At 26.9% G+C, this 8,482-nt stretch overlaps 1 long non-coding RNA gene across 1 annotated transcript in view; it reads right to left on the bottom strand.

Moving 5' to 3' along the window:
- Positions 1-471: 471 nt before the first annotated feature.
- Positions 472-8,482, bottom strand: part of LOC142321431 (uncharacterized) — a 53,163-nt gene continuing 45,152 nt past the window's right edge. The window contains exons 3-4 of the long non-coding RNA XR_012755629.1: positions 7,228-7,356; positions 472-3,759 (exon numbers count right to left, since the gene is read on the bottom strand). This is a non-coding gene — a long non-coding RNA (uncharacterized LOC142321431). The remainder of the gene's footprint in view (positions 3,760-7,227; positions 7,357-8,482) is intronic.

Below are 8,482 nucleotides of genomic sequence, written 5' to 3'. Positions count from 1 at the left end.
TTTTTTATTTTTCTTGAAGTGGAATGGGGCTAATGAACAAAGTAGTCGATGCCCCTAAAAACCTCAAAAAAAAAAAAAAAACAAGTACAGATAGCATATAAACATAAGACACTAATTACGATTAATTCGATCACTAAAGATAAAAAATGATATTTTTATAAATGCTGCATCTCAAAACAATCTATTTTTTGATAAGAAGCCACCAAAAATCAGAACTCCACAGTTGGAACACTAAACATTTAAAATGTAAAGGTTAAGGTTGCAGAAATCCAAACCTGGATGTACGTACATACACTTTAGTAACACTTTCACCACGTAGGTTGGGCAAAAAGGATAGCTTAATTTAGTTTTAATGATCATAATAATACAAAATATTTTTAATAAACTTGCATTCAGTCACACTAATACAATCTATTTATTTTTATAAAAAGGAATGTTTTAAAATAAAAAAACAATCTGTTTTCTGTGAAACTGTTTATTAGTTTAAAAAATGAACCACTTGGAATGTACATTTGAAAATTAATCTATAATACAATTTTTAAAATAAAATAAACATATATAAATTATCATTTAATCCATAAGTTTCAATTTCACAGATATATTAAAAAATCAAAATACATAATTCTGAAATATTTTATATTATAAACAAAATGTTATTATCATCACATAAGAATTACAATTTATATTTTATACGTGTATTTCTAAAACTAAATTTAAATAAACTAAGATTTTCATTACAATAAAATAAGTCTATTCACAAAGAAAATTAATTTCTAAAAAATTAATTGCAGATAAAATTTAAGTAAATATATTTTTAATTAAGTCAAATAAACTTGTGATAGCAAAACTTTAGCAAATTATTATGAAAAACTATTGAAACAGCAAAGAACCCCAAAGAAAAGCTCAACTGTTTGAAACCAGTAACTTAACTAAAAAACTCAAATCCCCCAAATAAACAAAATATAAAGAATATATAATCATATTTCTAAAAAATAATAAAGCATCTGGTGAGAATAACAATGCAATTTTTAAAATTATGATGATTAGATAATTAATATATGATCTATTAGAGAAATTATTTTTAGAACATTTGCCCTAATTTACCGTTTACACAAAAAAGGAGACAAAAGGAAGTTAATAATTTCAGAGGAATTTCTCTTCTTTCAGTATCTATAAAATCTTACAAAAGTTGTAGAGAATACAAGGGCACATCAATAAACAATTTGGAGAATACATCAGGGTGGTTTAGAAAGGGAAGATCTTGGGTTGAACAAATAGTATGTGTAAAATTAATAAGCTGCAATAAATTATAATCTTTTAAAGTGAACAAACAATTTCTATTGCCTTTTCTAAAGTTTAATTTATTTTGAATTGTCAGAACCATTAAAATCAAACATACAATTAAAAGATGGTATTCATAAAAGCATGGAGGAAAACATTGAAACTAGTTGTGGCACAGATATCGGATTACATACTTCTTGTGTGGTTTTATTATTTGAAAACATTGCTAAAATGTAAAACATGTGATATAAAGTTAACTTTAATATAAAATCAGAACAAGGCCTTTAAATTCAATCACGATCACGGTTATTTGTGAAAATGCACTTGAGGAAAAAATGTTCAAGAAAAACAAGTTTCACTTAAGAACTTTACACACACTTTTTTACACCAAATTTTCTGATTGCCATGGTTCTGGGCTTAAAATGTTCATAAACATAAATATAGTAATATAAATCTATGTTTGAAGTACACAAGGTAGAAGAAACCTCTCCACCTTTAGTTGTAACATATGTAATGTAATGTTAAAATATAAACATTAAATAAATTTTGTTACATGAATTTTAAATTACACACGCTTGAAAGAATGCTATTAATTTTTTTCCTTAATCAATTTTCTTACTATAAAAAGGTCATAATGATTTTCTAATAAGAATAACATTAAGATGTCTTTCTAAAATACAACTCTATTAAAAGATTTTTTAAGTATAAATAATATTACATAAAAGATTTTTTATGAATAAAAAATATAACATACCAATAGTGTCATGCTTAAAAAACTTATTTTGATAAACGTTACAAACATTAATTTTTTTCTTTAGAGTGGAAATAAATGTGTTTTTTAAAATCACAAATGCAATTAAACGACTTTTGGCAGAAGCTACAAGTACAATCTCATCCTCTTTTGTATGAATATTAAGAAGTCTCTTTAAATGATTTTTATTAACAGACTTTTGGCAAAAATGACAAATATATTTTTTCTCCTAGCATGAATTATTGTGATTTTAAAGCAGAATTTTGATTAAAAGACTACTGACAAAAATTACAAACATAATTTTTCTCTTTAGTGTGAATATCTAAATGTACTTTTAAAGCATAACTTTCACTGAAAGACTTCTGACAAAAGTTACAATCATTATTTTTTTCTTTTGTATGAATATTTAAATGTGATTTTAAATTAGAACTTCGATAAAAACACTTCTCACAAAATGTACAAACATAATTTTTCTCTTTTGTATGAATATTTAAATGTAATTTTAAAGTGGAACTTTGATTAAAAGACTTCTCACAAAAAGTACAAGCATAATTTTTCTCTTTTGTATGAATATTAAGATGTCTCTTTAAAGAGCTTTTACAATTAAATGACAATTGACAAAAGTTGCAAATATAATTTTTCTCCTTAGTGTGAACATTATTAACATGTCTTTAAAAGGTATTTACTGTTACATGACTTCTGACAAAAGTTACAAATATAATTTATCTCTTTTGTATGAATATTAAGATGTCTCTTTAAATAGCTTTTACAATTAAATTACATTTGACAAAAGTTGCAAACATAATTTCTCTCATTTTTATGAATATTAACATGCGTGTCTAAACGGTATTTAGTATCAAATGACTTTTGACAGAAGTTGCAAACATAATTTTCCTCTTTTGTATGAATATTAAAATGTCTCTCTAAATGGTATTTACTATTTAATGACTTTTGACAAAAGTTACAAGTATAATTTTTTTTCTTGGTGTGTAATTTAATATGCACCTTTAAATAAGAAATATCACTAAAACTTTTTGGCAGAAATTACAAGCATAATTTTTCATTTTTGTATGAATATTTAAATGTGATTTTAAATTGGAACTTTGATTAAACGACTTCTGACCAAAGGTACAAACATATCTTTTCTCTTTTGTATGAATATTAAGATGTCTCTTTAAATAGCTTTTACAATTAAATGACATTTGACAAAAGTTGCAAACATAATTTCTCTCATTTTTATGAATATTAAGATGTGTCGTTAAATTGCTTTTGTTATTAAATGACTTTTGACAAAATTTACATACATAATTTTTCTCCTTCATATGAGTAGCAAGATGGATCTTTAAACAGCATTCAGAATTTAATGACTTATGTCAAAAGTTACAAATATAATTTTTCTTATTTGTATGTTTTTTAAGATGCCTCGTTAAACTGCTTCCAAAATTAAATGACTTTTGACAAAATTTACATACATAATTTTTCTCCTTGGTATGTAAATTAATATGAATCTTTAAATAAGAAACATCACTAAAACTTTTTTGGCAGAACTTACAATCATAATTTTTCGTTTTTGTATGAATATTTAAATGCGATTTTAAATTATAACTTGGATTATATTCCTTGGATTTTTCTTTTATAATTCCATCATATACTGAATTATTTACGCACCTCTTACGAGTAATGCGATTCTTGGTACTTCCCCTGTCGGTTCCTTTATCAATAATAACCTGTAAATTAAAAATAACTAATAATTCAAAGGTAATTATGAATAATGTAAAACTATTTGAATTACAATAACATTAAGTATTATATCTTGTAAAAAGCCACTAAAATAGGAAAATTGAATATTTTAATTTTATATATTCATAATCAAAGTGGTTTTGAGTATTAATTAATCATCAATGAGTTAACTTTGGTATAATAAGGAACTTTATTTATCTTGCAGTATATTTACATATTTGGCTGAAACTTTATTATCATAAGTATGTTTTAGGAAAAAAACTATTTGGCAAATTTATAACAGGTAAATATATTTATTATACATGTTTTATCTATACATGTTAATCAGACTTAAAAATTACAGGATGTCTTGGCTGAAAGCATCCAAAACTAATGGTCTACGTTTAAGAAAACGGTCACTGTTTATCTATTAAATGTAGGCTCGAACGACAGAATATATCTAAAAGATTTGTTTAGTATACTCTCAGAGTCAGCAGAATATGCATGTGCAGACAAATCGAATTGAATGCAATTGTAGTCCATCAAGATGCAGGCCCCACAAAAAAGTTAAGTTTATGCTTTGCTTTCAATCAGTTGTGCATGTTCAAAGGCTTGTATGAACTAAATTGAATGTCAATTCTCCTACATCCAAATCTATTGTATTCCAAGGATACGACTTGGAGACTAGAAGATTGCTTTCACAAACTGGAAATCATCAGAAGGTTTCAGTTAGTTAAGAGACAGTGCATCAAGTAAGCGATACATTCATTGCTAGATAAGTCTATTATGCGATCTAGTAATGGACTGAAGATTCCTTTTTCTACTGTTCACGACATCGGTCATAAGCGCTCCATTTGCATGTGTACATTACAACTGTTCTTCACATTAAACCAAATGATTGCCCCCAATTATATCAGTTTGCTGCAGAGATAATCACCATATTGAAAACAATCTTAATAATATTTTATTTAGTGATGAGGATACTTTTCATACATTTGGGATAATTAAAGACAACCGTCAAATTTGATGTACGAAAAACCCCATACAGTAATCTAGAATGAAAGGAACATACTGAAAGTAAGTGTCGGCTATGATGGGAAAAAATGGTGTCATAAAACTGTTTTCATAGAGTCAAATTTGACAGGGCACACATACGTCTACATGTTTCAAAAAATTGCTGTTCCTCAGATTCCTGGAGGATTCAGTTTTCAAAAAAAATGGTGTTATACAACACTTCTATCACGACGTTAGCGTGTTCCTGGAAAACACTTCCCCAGATATTGGATCAGACGAGGAAGTCCAACTCCATGGCCACCTACATCATATAAATATATAATATATACACGCGCATGCACATGCTATATATAATATATACACGCATGTGCATACACACACACAAACTAGTTAACATAAACTGTATGTAATCCAAAATTTACATAATGAAAAGTTAACACAGTGGTTCAGACTAAGTAATTTTTAAAAAAATTAATACATTATATGAAAAATTTAAAGACTACTCAAATAAATATGTTCTTCAAAAGGATTTTTTTATCCATCTTTATTTTACTGGATTTTTTAACTGAATCTTTGTAATTCATTTAACAAAAATAATATGTATATCTAGGCCTTTGTTAAACTAATCATAAAAGAAAATTTCTTCACATTGCTTCTTTAGTACCACTTTACAGTTTTTTCTTACACTGTACAAGTGTGCAAGGTTTTGTGTGGGAAAACCAGTAAAACGCTTGTAAAACGTTACCTAATATATTTACCACAGTTTCCATACACGTCATTCCATGTTAAATCATCAAGGCACACAACTTGAGCAACTGGTTTTTTTTCATAAAATTTTGTATGAATTAACTGCTGATAGAGTTATGAGAAAATACTGAAGTTCAGATCTCTCATAAACTGTTTCGTTTTTACAGATCTTCAGATTTGCCGGAAAATGGCAAGTTTGACTTGTGGTAGTAGTGATATACAAAACTATATTTTCATAAATTATGATTTAAGTGTCACCATGTTTAACCTTGAATTTCAGAAAAACCAGTCTTTAATTTGTTAATAATATATATATAAGAGCTACAATAATATAAATAATAACTGTATGACTAATAATTAAAATATAATAAAGCACATCTTTAAATAATTACAGTTATGGCATTTGTGATTTGTACACTTTGACAGTCTTAAAATCTTGCACAATATATATCCTTCAAACATTAATTTCACATTCTGATGGATAACATGCACACATACACTATGAGTTCCACTGCCACCTACTAAAACACAATATTTACGACGTAAAGCAGCAAAGGTAGAAAACCCAATTTTAATACCTGTATGAGTTTCTTTACTGTTGATATATCTCTTTCAGATTAGCCAGTACTAGTTTTTACTTAGTCTTGTTTTCGCCCTATCAGCAAATGCAATATTTTTGCAAACCTCGTAGATAAGTTATTTTATAATAAATTACACCTTCCAAAAAAAACTATAAATTATTTCTCTTTTCATATGAATTTATTATCTATAGAATATTACAAAAGACATTAAAAATATACAGGTATTATTTTTTTTAATGTGTATGTTGCAATTTGTCCGACCAGTGAACAATAAAGCAACTCTACCATGGCCCAATTAGATAAGGATGATCTGTAATCTTTTACACTCAGGCCTACCATTCCTGTGACATATGGTTAATTGAACCCCTACCACAAAAGCAAATTGTTAGTAAGCACGGTTTAGTTTGTAAAAACATATAAAAGCAACTAACCTTTACTAGGTTTTAACCTGAGACCACTAGACTTCGGAAATCAGCTGTTAGACAACTGATTTACGAGTTACCCACTAGACCAGCTTGGTGGGATAAATATATACATATACACACTCACGCACACTCGAGTAAAGAAATAAACTATATGTAATCCAAAATTTATTATGTAATAATAATGAAAAGTTAACAGTGGGGCACCAATTTTCCAGATGTCCAACTAACTACAATGCTTAAAATTCGGACTAGGTAATTTAAAAAAAAAAAACTAATATATTACTTGATAAATTTTATGACAATTCAAATAAATATTTTCTTCAAAAGGACTTTTTTTATCAATCTTTATTTTACTGCATTTTTTAACTGACCTTTGTAATTCATTTAGCAAAGACAACGTGTATATTTAGGCCTTAGTTAAACTAATTATAAAAGAAAATTTCTACACACTACTTTTTTAGTAACACTCTTTACAGTTATTTCTTACACTGTACATATATTCAACATTTTATTTTAATATTACTGAAATACATTTATTTTTCTATATACTTTTTTCCGTAGCGTGTTACCTATAAAATATTAGAATGATATGTACAGTACGTACAATAACCGTTTTTTAAATTACCCTTTCCAATTATCCAGCTTTGGCCTTGCTAAGGTCCATCTGGGTAATTGGTGTTCCATTGAATACAAAATCTAATACACTTACCCTTTCATTTTCAACTTTTTAATTTTCTAATTTAACAAAGTCGGTTTCTTCAATTGCTAAAGGATCTTTTTCAATATCACCATTAATAACATCTAGCGGTTCCTCTTTCAGTTGCATTGAATCTACTTCCTGTAATAAAAAACCAAATTTGAATGCTATAAAGTAAATATGTTTATGATTATTTGTATAATCTATAAAATAAAACTAAATTCCAACTCTAATTCACTTTCAACACATATTAACAGTGCAGCGATTGTTATATTATTATTAGGCAACTTTAATGTGAAGGTTTTGCTTGGGAAAACCACTAAAATGTTTCTTTTGTTAAATTTTAACATCCAAATTTAAATGTTAAAAGTGCTTCTACTCACCTTACAAGTTACTCTACAAATTGTAATATTTACAATCAAATAAGTGTTAAACTGTTGCAGTAATTCTCCTGATTTAGTTTTTTCTAATCTTACTGACATTAGTGATAATATTGCTTATGGTGAAATTTTTTATCGTGATAAATATCATTTATCTAATTTACCACATTGACCATAAGTTGAATTCTTATCTGAATAATATATACCAGATTATAAAAATATAAATTTTGTAAGATACAAAATTTCCATGAGCTTGGTTCTAAATATTAATTTTTTTACAGCCACTTAAACATGAAGCTTTTGAATGGAACGTGGAGATGAATTGCAACAATGTATTAAAAATATTCTTGATTGTCCTCACCAGAAGTACTTACAAATAAACACAATTTTCAAAGTGTTTTTCTTAATATGTAAATAAATTAATATTCAGATAAAGATATTACTTTTTTATTGTATATGAAAATATATTACCTGCAAAGCAAAAGCTTACAATTTTAATTAGAAAAACACTAAAATAAAATAATAACTTCTTACACACACCCAGTTTTCTTCAGTTATCTTTTTTCTCTCACATACACACTTAAACACACAACACAATATTGTTGCCAACCAGGTATGAATATAAGTATATTAAGATCCCATTTAGATTTAAAATTGGTAACTTTCATGACTAAATCACCACTGAATACAACGCTTTCACCTCGTCGATTGCTAAGCAGAAATTCTATTCCTTTAAGTTAAATTTAAATTGATTCAGATTACAGGTGCTTCTTACATTACCAGGCAGTAAACTAAAGAACTTAGGTGTTAGAAAAAGAAAATTATTTTATACAGTATACAGTAAGGCCTAGGAACAGTAATATTTTCTGTAAAAATCTGCTAGTTAT

Source organism: Lycorma delicatula, chromosome 3, assembly GCF_047948215.1.
Source record: "Lycorma delicatula isolate Av1 chromosome 3, ASM4794821v1, whole genome shotgun sequence".
Taxonomy (NCBI): Eukaryota; Metazoa; Arthropoda; class Insecta; order Hemiptera; family Fulgoridae; genus Lycorma; species Lycorma delicatula.
This window is presented reverse-complemented; position numbering and strand designations above follow the sequence as displayed.